This window comes from Trachypithecus francoisi, unplaced genomic scaffold, assembly GCF_009764315.1.
Source record: "Trachypithecus francoisi isolate TF-2019V2 unplaced genomic scaffold, Tfra_2.0 Lachesis_group16, whole genome shotgun sequence".
NCBI classification, from domain to species: Eukaryota; Metazoa; Chordata; class Mammalia; order Primates; family Cercopithecidae; genus Trachypithecus; species Trachypithecus francoisi.
The window spans coordinates 13,838,380-13,851,501 of NW_022681461.1; the positions used below are offsets into that span (position 1 = coordinate 13,838,380).

Here is a 13,122-nt window from a genome sequence, read left to right on the forward strand (position 1 = left end):
TCTCACTCTGTCAACCAGGCTGGAGTACAGTGGTGCAATCACAGTTCACTGCAGCCTCAAACTCCTGGCTCAAATGATCCTCCAAGCCTCAGCCTCCCAAGTAGCTAGGACTACAGGCGTGTACCACTAGACCCATCTAATTTTTTTATTCTTTTTTGTAGAGATGGGATCTCACTATGTTGCCCAAGCTGGTCTTGAACTCCTGGGCTCAAGTGATCCTCCCACCTCAGCCTCCTAAAGTGTTGGGATTACAGGTGTTAGCCCATGCACCCAGCCAAAAATTTTCAAATAAAAGAATGAGGCAATAAAATGTTGATGAGAGCCCTTGTAGGTACAATCAGGGATTGCTGACTATTGGGCTGACTGTAGGAGACAGGCAACAAGCCACACTCTTCACCATGGGATCCCCAAACCTCAGTATTTGGAGACCTCTTCTCTTGGAGCAGCTGGTTTTCCCCTAAGAGGAAGCTTCCAGTCTCTTGACAGGATCCCAGCATTGCAGGATCTGAATTTGTGAATGAAGCTGGGGGAAAGGGGTCTGCCTTATAATTTAATATGCACAACTTCACTTAATTCTGCTTTTCTGTGTAGTGAGTCATCCCTGTCTTCAGCTCTGCCTGGTGCCCAGGAGAGCTCTGAATCAACCTCTCCAGAAAGCAAACCATCTATCTTCTGGTGAATTTGGGCAGCATGGAATGGAGTAGGGAACACAGGGGAGGCAGGATCTCATTCTCTTTAGAAAACATTCGCAGTGAATTCTCCTTTTCAGCCCTGCTCTCCCTCTACTTTCGAAGAGAAGGCAGCTCTAGGCCGGGCGCGGTGGCTCAAGCCTGTAATCCCAGCACTTTGGGAGGCCGAGATGGGCGGATCACGAGGTCAGGAGATCGAGACCATCCTGGCTAACACGGTGAAACCCCGTCTCTACTAAAAATACAAAAACTAGCCGGGCGAGGTGGCGGGCGCCTGTAGTCCCAGCTACTCGGGAGGCTGAGGCAGGAGAATGGCGTAAACCGGGAGGCGGAGCTTGCAGTGAGCTGAGATCTGGCCACTGCACTCCAGTCCGGGCGACAGAGCGAGACTCCGCCTCAAAAAAAAAAAAAAAAAAAAAGAGAAGGCAGCTCTAGTTTTAGAGCCTTTCCAGGGTGCTGTGACATGGATAGGTTTACTTAATGGCTGGTTCTGCCTCCTCCCAAAAGCTTAAGTAGTCACTTTGGAGGCTTTGGTAAGTCAGTGATCACTCATCCATCTGTTTTCCACGTTCCTAAGTTTTGTTGGCATTTTATTCAGTGGGGAGCTCTTTCCCTGTTTGCTTTTTCTTTATAGATTTATATCTTTTTTATTCCTTTACTGTCATTTTAATGAGGTCTCTGGAGTAAGTGGAGACAAACGTGTGTTCAATGAACTATGCTTAACCAGAAGTCCCCTTGCCACTGGGTTTTAACATGTACAGATGTAATGAACATTTTCTAAGTAGGAAAAGTCCATGTACAGTCAAAGCAATTCCATAATAAGTAGAAATAAGTATGATAATAGAATAACCATACCTAACTTAATGCTTATACGTACTTGCAGTCTTTAGAATGGTTGTGTGTGTGTGTAACGTGTCTTATCCTCACCATAACCTCATAATTCTACCCCTAGCAGTCTGAGTCCAAAGCCCCTACGTTATATAACATAGTACATCATTTCCCAAGCTACGAGTAATCTTATTTTCAATTTATCAGGTCTTTAGTCCATTCCTACTTATTGTTAACTTAAGCTATAACTGAAGTTTTAATTTTTTTAATTTTTAATTTTAATTTTTGGCCCAGGTGCTGTCGCTCACGCCTGTAATCTCAGCACTTTGGAAGGCTGAGGTGGGTGGATGACTTGAGATTGAGAGTTTGTAACTAGCCTGGCATCATGGTGAAATCCTGTCTCTACTAAAAATACAAAAAATAGCCAGGCATAGTGGCATGCACTTATAGTCCCAGCTACTTGGGAGGCTGAGGCAGGATAATTGCTTGAACCGGGGAGGCGGAAGTTGCAGTGAGCGGAGACTGTACCACTGCACTCTGGCCTGGTTGACAGAGCAAGACTCCATCTCAAAAATAATAGTAATTTTAATTTTTGTGCATACACAGCAGGTATATATATTTATGGGGTATATGAGAGGTTCTGATACAGATGTTCTGATTATGCAATGAGTAATAATCACATCATGTAAAACAGGGTATCTAGCTCTTTATAACCGAGGTTTTTAATGTAGATTTTGAACATTTACTGTGCATTGTTTGATGTGGCAGAGCTAGCATCACTGTAGATTATCTACTCGAAATACACAGTGGAGGTAGGACAGAGTAGTCTATGACAAGTTTTAAAGCACTGTCATTTAAATTGGAAAACCTGGCATGTGTCTGGTTTATAATACAGACAGATGGGCATTTCCTGTAAAAGAAGGCAGTTACCATCGTAATTTGAGAGGTCGGAGAGAAGCAATTAGAAATCTTACTTTAGCAACATAAAACGTGAGAGCATCTGTTTAATGAAATGTGATATTTGCAAGAGTTTAACATATTAAACCACTCATGTCCCTGTGCAGCCTAATTTGGAGAATTCAACCCTTTACTCATAGATGAAAGATTGTAGTACTAGGGCTACTATCACTCTCTCCAAAACTACTCACTACTACAACACTATTGTGGTATTACTCTTGCAGTAATTCTTTGTGAGGGGTATGTGTATATATGTATGTACGTATGTAGAATAGATATATATACAACTGTGTGGATGTTCATTCAAAGTCCTTACTGCATCTCAATTCCTTGACCTCCCTTCAAAGGATCTTGTACCCTCTGGTACCTCAATTATCCATTCTCATATGCATTCCTTATACTCTAATATTACTGATAACTACAGCCCCTCCTCTAATTTAATTCAAGCCTCCACTCTCCAACCATCTCTTATCGTTCCAAGGTCATTCCACATAGTAACTAAACTTCAACAATTCTCCAACCTATCAAAAACACCAATTCAGTCACTCTACCATCTTTCCACTGTTCTTCACTCCTCTCGTAACTTCTTACCACTTCTGAAATTATAAGGCCTCCTTTGCTTCTACCACCACCAACTCTGCCCGTAGCTCCTCATTATGCTTACCTGGTCAAATCTCAGTCCTGGTTACTGCCAAAACTGCCTACTCAGTGCCTGCACATGAGCAACTGATTATGGCTGGAGAAAATTGCATAACCAAGTGGCTAGCCTCACTCTAAATTCATGACCACTTATTCAGTGGGGCTCTTAGTAATGCCTGGAAACTTTACCATGTTCTTTAGTCAGTCCATTCTCCCTCACTCAAACTCTGATTTCACCTCCCTTCTTCTCTCTTCTTTTCTCGTTACTTCCCATTAAGGACTACACTACCTAGAGTAGGCTAAACTACTATAACAAATAGACTGCAAAATGTTACGGCTCCAACTCAATAGAAATATATCTTGCTCACATAATTGGGTGTCCAGGTCAGTGGGTAGCTCTCCTTCATCCAGGCACCTTCTTTCTTGTGGCTCGGCCAACTCCAGAGGCTTGTGGTCATCTGCATAATTGAAGCAGAGTCACCGTGTCCACGGTCCAGCTGGCAGAAAGGAAAATGCATGAAAGAGGCACGAGTACTCTCAAAGTAAACGCCTTGGCCTGACAGTGGCAGACATAACATCTGCTCATGTCCTATAACTTAATACTTGACCATATGCAACTGGAAGAGAGGCTGAGAAAAGCAGTCTGTGTTTTCAGGGAGAAGGGGAGACTAAATTGTGATGGACAATTAGCAGTCTGCCAAAATGATCTTGTTCCTCATTTTGCTGAGAAAATAAAAGCAAGTGGAAGGGAAACTTTCTCCCACTGTCAAATCTATCTACGTATCTCGGTATGTCCCATATATGTGGGAACTGAGGAAGATGGGATCCCTAGACCAACCTCAACCAGAAAGGGAATCTTTCTTTCCAGGCTTTCAATGAGAACAATGTGGTCTTAAAGACCCTACTACCTAATCACAAAATGCAAACATACCTTCTTTCCTTGTGCTTTTCAACCTCTGTGGTTTTGGATATTGTTGATCAACACTCCTTTCAGTTCTGCTTTTGCGAAACTCCAATTTACCTTGCTGATGATTCTGCATTACCCTATTCTCCTCCCACTTTCTGTTCTACACCCTTTCTTTGCTGGCTTCGCTCACCTAGATCAAAGCTTCTCAAACTTTTTGATGTGGCACAAATCTCTTCGGGTTCTCGTTAAGTTGGAGATGCTGGTTCAGCAGGTCTGGGGTGGGGCCTGAGATTCTGAGTTTCCAACTAACGTCCTCATGTCAGTGCTGCTGGGCCACTGACCACATTTTGAGGAGACTCTAAAGAGGGTGTTTTCCAAGATGGTGACCTTTGTTTTCTTCTTTTATCTCACAGCAATATCACTGCTAGGCTGATTATTAATGAGTCTATTTTCTAGTTCAGTCCTCTTTCTCATACTACAAAACCTTTATTTCTAACATATTAGTGTCCATGTCTCTCTGGCTGTCTTGACAACCCTGTGAATTCTTAAAATGTCCAAATCTAAACTGATCTTCTCTCAAGAAGTAGCTCCTCCTTTCCTTTGTTTGTAATTGTCTCTTTTCAATCTTGCAATTATCTATAAACTCAAAACCTCCACTTTCTTTGATTTCTCTCTTCCTACCCACAATTAATCAATCAGTTGCCAAATTCTATAGATTCTGCATGCACATCATCTCTCAACCATGCTTTTTAAATTCCCCTGGCTGTCCCTTTAGGTCAGACTCATCATTACCTTTTACCTGGCCTACAGTAGAACTGTCAGTTTTTCCACTTCTAATTTCTGCTTCCCCTCACATATAAATCAATCGCGCAAAGAAAAAAACCTCCTTTTCTTCTCCCAAACTTCTGAACCACGAAAACTCAAAATGCTGAATTAAATACAAATGCATCCATTTGGCATCTTAGGCCCCATACTCCTTTGTCTCTGCCACTTCTCAACATACCCTGGAGTCTTTCCTCTTTCCCCAACACAACTTTCACTGATTCACCTTCATATATATTCTCGTGCTATCCCTTCTTGCTGTCAAACTCTCCCTGTCTCCTTCAAGGTCAATCCCAAATGCCTACTCCTTCATGCTGCCTTTCTTTCCTTATCCCCAAGACAGATATACACGGTTCTTTGATTCCTGGCAGTACTCTGCCACTTTTCACATGGAACCTATCATGGTTTGTCTTTTATTGTCTATTTTATCTTTGTTTTATGCCTTAGTTATTTGAAGGCAAAGGTATCTTCAACTCCCCTCTGTAACTCTGCAGCATCTTACCTGTGGGGCGTCTAATATTAGTTGAATCAGGGGGATTTATGGAGATAATGTGATGCGCTGGTAAGCTCACAGCATTGGAAGCCAGTACGGCTGGGTTCCGGCTCTCCCGTTTATCAGCTGTGAGGCTTTGGGTAAGTCACTTCACTTCGCCTGTAAAGTTAGACCACTACTACCTGATGGAGATAACGTTATAGCGCCCTGCAACTCTACAGGGAACGGAGAAATGTTAGCTATTTTCCTTACAGAGATCTGATGCAGTCTTGCTACTGGAATCTTGACTTGCAGGACCATCCCTACTTCACTGCCTGGAGGTCGAACCCCAAGTTGCAGGGAACCCGGGCTACCAAGGTCCCACCGCCCTTTCCACTCCAGGGCCCTCTAACTGCTCTCCGAGACGCAGGTGGTCCTGCCTTGCTGTGGGGGAGTGGCCTGGAGTCTCATTCCCTCAGGAGGCCTCCCTCCTTCCACCAGCTCGAGGAGAGCCCTTCTCTTCCCTGTGACCCCGAAGACCGTGGCGCCGCCGCCTACGTGAGGCGTTTGGACCCTGCCCGGCCCCCGTAGCTCCCCTTCTCCAGCAGGTGGTTCTGGTCCTCTCCCCCAACTCGGGCACGCACGTCACCGGCGAACCTCTAACCAGCGCCAGCGCCGCCACCAACCGCGAAAATAAACAAACCCCCGCGCACGGCGGACGCGCCAGGCCCCGCCCCCGCCCCCGCCCCGAGGCTCTCACGCCGCCCCCTCCGCCCGGGCTTCCCTCCACCCTCCGCCCGCCCGCCTGCTCGCAGCCGCGCTCTCCCCGCCCCTCACCGCAGCCTGCAGCCGCGCTCACCGCCGCGGTCCGCCCCGGCGCCCCGGGACCCGTTAGTGTCCAGCCCGCGGGCCGACCGCGACCCCAGTCGGGCGCGAGCCTGCCCCCAGCCCTGCCGACACCTGACCCAGACCAGTCTCAGCGCCCAGTGCGGCCGCCCGGGGAGCCGCGGGAGAGGCGGCGGCGGGGGGAGGTGGGAGAGGAGGGCCGAGCCGGCGGCCCGGGAGGCCCGGTGAGTACGCGGAGGCGGGCCCGCCTCGCGGGGTCCGCTCCGGCGCCCCGGAGGCGTAGGCAGCGGCTCGACAGCGCTCCCCTCGGCGTCCCGGGCTCGGGTGGCGGGGACTCGGCCTGAGGCGACGGGCCCCACTGGCCGGAGCCGCTGGGCAGAGGGCACGGGAGGGCCGCTCCGCGGAAAGGGCCGCGGCCCGACGCTGGGCTCAAGGCTCGGGGCGGCGGAGAGGGACTCGTAGCAGACTCCCAGGCCGGCGGCCGCTGAGCCTCCTGAGACCCCGCGGGGGCCGCTCGAGTGACAGGTGCCACCGTCCCCTCCCCGTCGCTGGCGCCCGCGCTCCCTCCCGGGGAGCTGGGCGCTCGGAAATTTCTGGAGCAAAGACCTGACTCGTTTTCTCCCTTTCAGGTTTTGAAGCCGCTTCTCTGCCCGAGTTAGGTTTCGCCCAGCGCAATTTCTTTCTCTATGTACTTTGCGAATAAGTTTCGGAGCATCGGTTAACAGCCTATGGGTGAAATTTGGCGTTCATTCATGAATGAGGTATAGTGAATTACTTTTTGAATATAGTGCTCCTCCTCCTCCCCCGCCAGCTATTGAAAAGTAAACGAACTTGATTTTTTTTCTTCTGTTGTTGTTTGGAACAGCCTTTGCGAATTTTTGTCAGATCGCGAGCATTAAGGTGCTTCATAAATATTGAACAGTAATGACAAAAATAGTTTATCAAATTGTCTGATTGCCTTTTCTCTTCATCCTCTTTTTCACTCTTTTGCCAGATTTTTCAGAGTTGATGCTAATGCTTTAATTGGAAGGACTAATGAAAGATCATCTGTCTTACACTAAAAAGCCAGAGACACTTTCCTTCACCATTTAGCATTGTCTGTTGTGTAGTAAATGTGCTTGGGATTGTAACTGGAATCATTTAATAAATGTGACTTGTAGTTATAAGAATATTTGAGAAGCTTTTTGGCTAATTAAAATATTAAAAATCTTCATAGAAATCTAGATCTCTTTTCTCAACAGATTTATAACACTACAGTAGCTTCAATTCTGGAGTAAGAGCAAAACCCAGAAGCTGACCAAAAGAACATTGTGGGCAAATGAAAATACATGTACTTTACTCGTGGGAGAATCCCTCAGGTCCTCACTCAGTACCTGCTTGTATTTTTTACTTAACTTTCTTGGCCTACAGAAAGTGGAAACTGCAGATTGGAGAGGGATGGCAGTACTTAACTATGAGGAGAAAATGGAGTTTGGGGCATACGCATTGGGTTTACTGTATTTACAGTGTGTTTGGAGCACAGTTTTAGTATGCACTTCACACTTGCTGATTGTGAACCCTTTTTTTTTTCCCCCTGAAGCGGAGTTTTGTTCTTGTTGCCCAGGCTGGAGTGCAATGGCGCTATCTCGGCTCACAGCACCTTCTGCCTTCCAGGTTCAAGCAACTCTCCTGCCTCAGCCTCCTGAGTAGCTGGAATTACAGACGCCCGGCTAATTGTGTGTGTATGTGTGTGTGTGTGAGTGTGTGTGTGTGTGTTTAGTAGAGACAGGATTTCGCCTTGTTGGCCAGGCTGGTCTCGAACTCCTGACCTCGTGATCCGCCCACCTCGGCCTCCCAAAGTGCTGGGATTACAAGTGTGAGCCACCACACCCGGCCTGTGAACCCTAATTTTTAAGAAGCCAAAGTGAAAAATACTGTCTAGTTATTTGAAGAACAGAACATGAAATAACACAATTTTTTATTTCACCAGGTGTTAAATCAGTGATACTTGGTGCCATTTCATATTACGCTCAATTAATGTAGATCTAAGTTATGCCATTTCGTATTACGCTCAGTTAATGTAGATCTAAGTTATGCCATTTCGTATTACGCTCAGTTAATTTAGATTTAAGTTATGTTTCAGTGAGGCCACACTAATTGACATCTACATTGATACCTTTTTGGTCAGGCTAATTGGTAGTGTTAATATAAGATGGCTATCATTCATCTTATAAAAGTGATATATTTGGTTGTTCTTGATTTAAGGAGTTTATATATATAATTGTGTGTGTGTGTGTGTGTGTGTGTGTGCTGAAGTTCCCTAATTGTGGTCTTCTGGACTGAGATATGGCTGCTGCTGTCTGTCTTGATTCTAGTGAAGTCTTAGTGTAGAGGGATAAGGTCATAATGGCAATGTGCCTCCAAACCTTGATAGAGGCCAAGACTACCGGCTACTTAGGAATTCTGCTTAGTCCGGCGTAGTGGTGCATGTCTGTAATCCCAGCACTATGGAAGGTCGAGGGTGGAGGATTGCTTGAGCTCAGGAGTTTGAGATCAGCCTGGGCAACATAGTGAGACCCCATGTATACGGAAAGAGAAAAAAAAAAAGAAATTCTCCTGCTTGTAGCTTAGGCTATTCAGTTTTAGAAGCAGTTTACTTAAGCAACCAGTGCATCCTAATTCTTTCAAATTAACACTTTTGTTTTTTGTTTTTTTGAGACAGTCTCTCATTCTGTTGCCAGGCTGGAGTGCAGTGGCGCAATCTCAGCTCACTGCAACCTCTGCCTCCCAGGTTCAAGCGATTCTCCTGCCTCAGCCTACCAAGTAGCTCAGACTACAGGCACGCACTACCACGCCCAGCTAGTTTTTGTATTTTTAGTAGAGATGGGGTTTCATTGCATTGACCAGGGTGGTCTCGATCTCTTGACCTTGTGATCTACCCACCTTGGCCTCCCAAAGTGCTGGGATTACATTCGTGAGCCACCATGCCCAGCTGGCATAAATCAACACTTTAAAACCAGATATGCTTCCTAGACAAAATTGGTTGTGGCGATTAGTTTGTTAGAATGGTACTTACCATAATGAAACAACTTTGAACTGCTAATAATTGCTCGTGCACATCTGCATTATGGGACTTGAGGATTGTCTATTGTGTACTTCATGTTTTTCTCTTTCTACTCGTAGAGCACGTCTTTCACTGCATAGATAGCTGTGTACTTGAAGAATGTAAACATGAAGAAAACATGTAACCATGAAGTTCAATAATGTGTCTTCTGTGTGTCAGGTCCTGTGGTGTTTGTAAGGGATAGAAACTCTTGTCTTTCAGGATCTTGAAACCAGGATCATAGGGACTAGGCACAACAATAAAGAGGTAATTTTTTGGAGTCCATTCAATAATAGTAAGTTTAAAATATGGAAATATGACAGAGGCGGGAATGTTTGACTTCAAGAACAGGTCAGAGAATGCTTCATAGATATGCTAGCACCTGAGCATGATTTTGAGGAATAAATGGAAGTTTTTCGTTTAAGAGATAGATGGCATCGTAGACAAAAGAGAACAGCAGAAAGATATGAGCAAGTAAACTAATTGTGTGTTCAAGAAATTTCAAGTTGTTTTTTCTTGGAGTACATGCAAAATCTGAAGAAAGAGAGTTGCTGTAGAAAGCGCTAACATAAGCTGTTACATTTAATAAGTCAAATAATTGGCTTTTTGGGTATGAAGTATTTGTAAAATAGAGACTTTGTTACACTTTTGACATTGCTGTCATCTTTTGTTTTTTTTTTTCTTTTTTGACAAAAGGTCTCAGGTTGTCACCCAAGCTGTAGTGCAGTGGCACAATCACTGCTCACTACAGCCTTGACCCCTAGGCTCAGGTGATCCTCCCACCTTAGCCTCCCAAGTAGCTGGGACCACAGTCATGCACTGCTATGCCTGCTAACTATTGTACATTTTGTAGAGAAGGAGTTTTGCCATGTTTTCCTGACTGATCTTGAACTCCTGGGCTCAAGCAGTCTGCCCACCTCATCCCTTCCAGAGTACCAGGATTACAGGCATGAACCACCACGCCTGGCCTGCTGCCATCTTAAGTATAAATTAATAGTTTTTACTAGTGGTAGTCATTACATTGTGGAAGATAGTAGAATATATATTTATAAATGGTGAACTGCCTGCATATTGAGAATGTGTGTTTATTTCACATTTTACCCTGAAGCGTTTCTGTTTTTAAAATTATCTTGTAAATTTATTTTGTCTTCCTTCAACTATACATTATCCTTGAAATTAGTTTTATCATTTATTTTATGAGATAGGGTTTTGCTATGTTGCCTGGGCTGGTCCCAAACTCGTGAACTTAAGTGATCTCCTGCCTCAGTCTCCCAAGTTGCTGAAATTACAGGTGTGCACCACTGAGCCCAGATATCCTTGAAATTGGTTTTGAAAGAAACTCCAAGGGAAGAGGGGAAAAATATAAATAAAATAATCATTAGAGTTCTGCACCAAAAACCTGATTTGTGTAGTATTTTAATAATGTGCAAATGTTTAATATACAGTATTAGCCACCATATTCATAGACTAATGTATGTAACTTAATTGGCAGTCCAGTGTATTTTCATTTGCATTGTATGCCTTAATTATTATGTGTATATAGATGACTGAGCATAGAAACATCTAACTTTTAAAGACCAAATGTATTTGAAGAAGTATAGAGAGGGAGGGAGAAGAGCTGTGTTTGAATCTGTTTATCCTAACATCTCTTAGATGTGACTGTATGTGGAGATGCAGAAATTTAGGACACAAGACTGGAGGAATACTAACGTTACCTAGCCATGACCTGAAATATAGTATCTTTTAAAAGCCTAATGTTTTCCTGGTCTCCCTATTTATTTCTTTCTCATCAAGGTTAAAAAAAAAAAGTTACAGAGGAATTCCTGGATTGCATAACATGACTATCTTTTTGAAAATTCTGAAAAATTAGTTAATGAGGGTGATGTTCTCTTAAAAGTATGCAACATACTAGTCTTCGATAGTTGCTCTCTGTCATTTGACTTCTGCATCACTGACATGAATGGCCAAAGGCGTCTCGTTGTCAATTCTGGCCTTTAGTTGCCCTTTCTAAATTTTGACACAGGGCAAAAAAAATCAATATTGTATTGATTACATTGTGCTTAACTTTTTCAACTTGTATACAGATAACCATTTGTTCTTTTTTAGTTTTTTTTTTTTTTTTTTTTTGGGAAGTAATACGATCATTGTAGAGCTGGGCATGGTGGCTCATTCCTGTAATCCCAGCACTTTGGGAGGCTGAGGTAGGGGGATTGCTTGAGCTTAGGAGTTCAAGACCAGTCTGGGCAACATGGCAAAACCCTGACTCTGCAAAAAATTAGCCAGGCATGGTGTCACATGCCTGTAGTCCCAGCTACTCAGGAGGCAGAGGTGGGAGGATCACCTGAGACCAGGAAGTTGAGGCTGCAGTGAGCCATGATGACACCACTGCTCCAGCCTTGGTGTGGGAGTAAGACCCTGTCTCAGTTAAAAAAAAAAAAATTATATATATATGTGTGTGTGTGTGTGTGTGTATATGTATGTTATATATATGTGTGTGTGTATATGTATATCGTCATTATAGAACATTTGGGGAAATAGTAAAAACTATAGAAAGGAAAATTAGTGAGTAATCCCATGTATTTCTTTCTTCTTTTTGGTATGTGTATAAATAATAGACATATTTAGAAATTGGGGATTATTTTCATATTAAGTTTTAGTCCCTTCTTTCATTTAAAATTACATTTCCTTCTCTTCCACTTCTGAAGCACTGGCCAGCGTACCTTTTGACATAGTATGTAGATTTCTGTCGAGGCTGTTGAGGTGGATGATGTGTTGATACGTTGGCTATTTTTTTTTTAAATATAACATAGCACAGATGATTGAGCCCTTCCCGTTGTTTCATCTCCTATCCCCTTAGCTGCAGATTAAGTAGTAGTATTTTTTGTCTTTAATATTTACTGTTATGTAAAGTGTAATATAATGACAAGTGGCTGCCACTATCTTACTCTTTTTTTTGCACCTTACCCTGATCAAACAAGGGATCATTAAAGGAGCATTTCCCCCTTTCAATTTTACCCTTTCAGAAGTTAAGACATGTTAACACATAGATTGCTGATGTGACATAGCGTAGGTAGCTGCTTTACCAGAAAAATAATTTTGTCTTTTGAGTGTTTGTCATTGGTTCTTTTCTTGATTAACAGTATTTGTCATAATACTTTCTTTTTGCTTTGTCTTTCTTTTGTTCCTTTTCATTCATTCAAGAAACATTTAGTATCTATTGTATGCCCACTATTTAAGATATAGTCTCAAATGGGACTCTTGGGTTTCTGGTAGATAGGTATTTTCCTTCTGTAGTATGTTATGTGTCATCTTTAGGTCTTTGACTCTTTTCAGTGGCTGACCACTCACCTACTACTCAATGCCTAAAAACTTTTTTCTTTTATTTCAAAGATTAAAGCCTTAGCTTGTATAGGGGCCACATGTTGTTTAAGTTTCAAAACACTTTGCAGTGGAGTCAGGCATGCTCAGTCAAATTTTTAAATAGTTTGTACCAGTTCTCCTATGTCTCATGGCACATTTCAGTCTAATAATAATAGTAACACCCGTAAATGCTTATATAGTCATGTGCTGCGTTAACTATGTTTTGTTTTCGTCAATGATGGACATATAAAGCAGTATTTTTATTGTACCTTTTCTTTAGATACACAAATACTTACCATTGTGTTACAGTTGCCTCCAATACAGTCATATACTATACAGATTTGTAGCTTAGGAGCAATAGGCCATACCATGTAACCTAGGTGGATAGTAGGCTGTACCAGTTAGGTTTATGTAAGCACACTGTGTGATACTCACACAGTGATGAAATCACCTAATGATGCATTTCTCACAACGTATCCCCACCTTAAGTGATGCATGACTGTATTGAGTGCTGCTGGCT

General features: G+C 43.4%; 1 protein-coding gene across 3 annotated transcripts in view; it reads left to right on the plus strand.

Moving 5' to 3' along the window:
- Positions 1-5,969: 5,969 nt before the first annotated feature.
- The window catches only part of GKAP1 (G kinase anchoring protein 1), an 83,162-nt gene continuing 76,009 nt past the window's right edge, over positions 5,970-13,122 (plus strand). Inside the window, exons 1-2 of one of the 3 annotated variants that reach the window (XM_033236965.1) lie at positions 5,970-6,384; positions 6,790-6,921. The gene's annotated coding sequence lies outside the window, so the exon portion shown is untranslated. Of the gene's footprint in view, positions 6,385-6,489; positions 6,686-6,789; positions 6,922-13,122 lie in introns of those variants that run through there. The other 2 variants (XM_033236967.1, XM_033236966.1) reach the window with 2 other exon arrangements.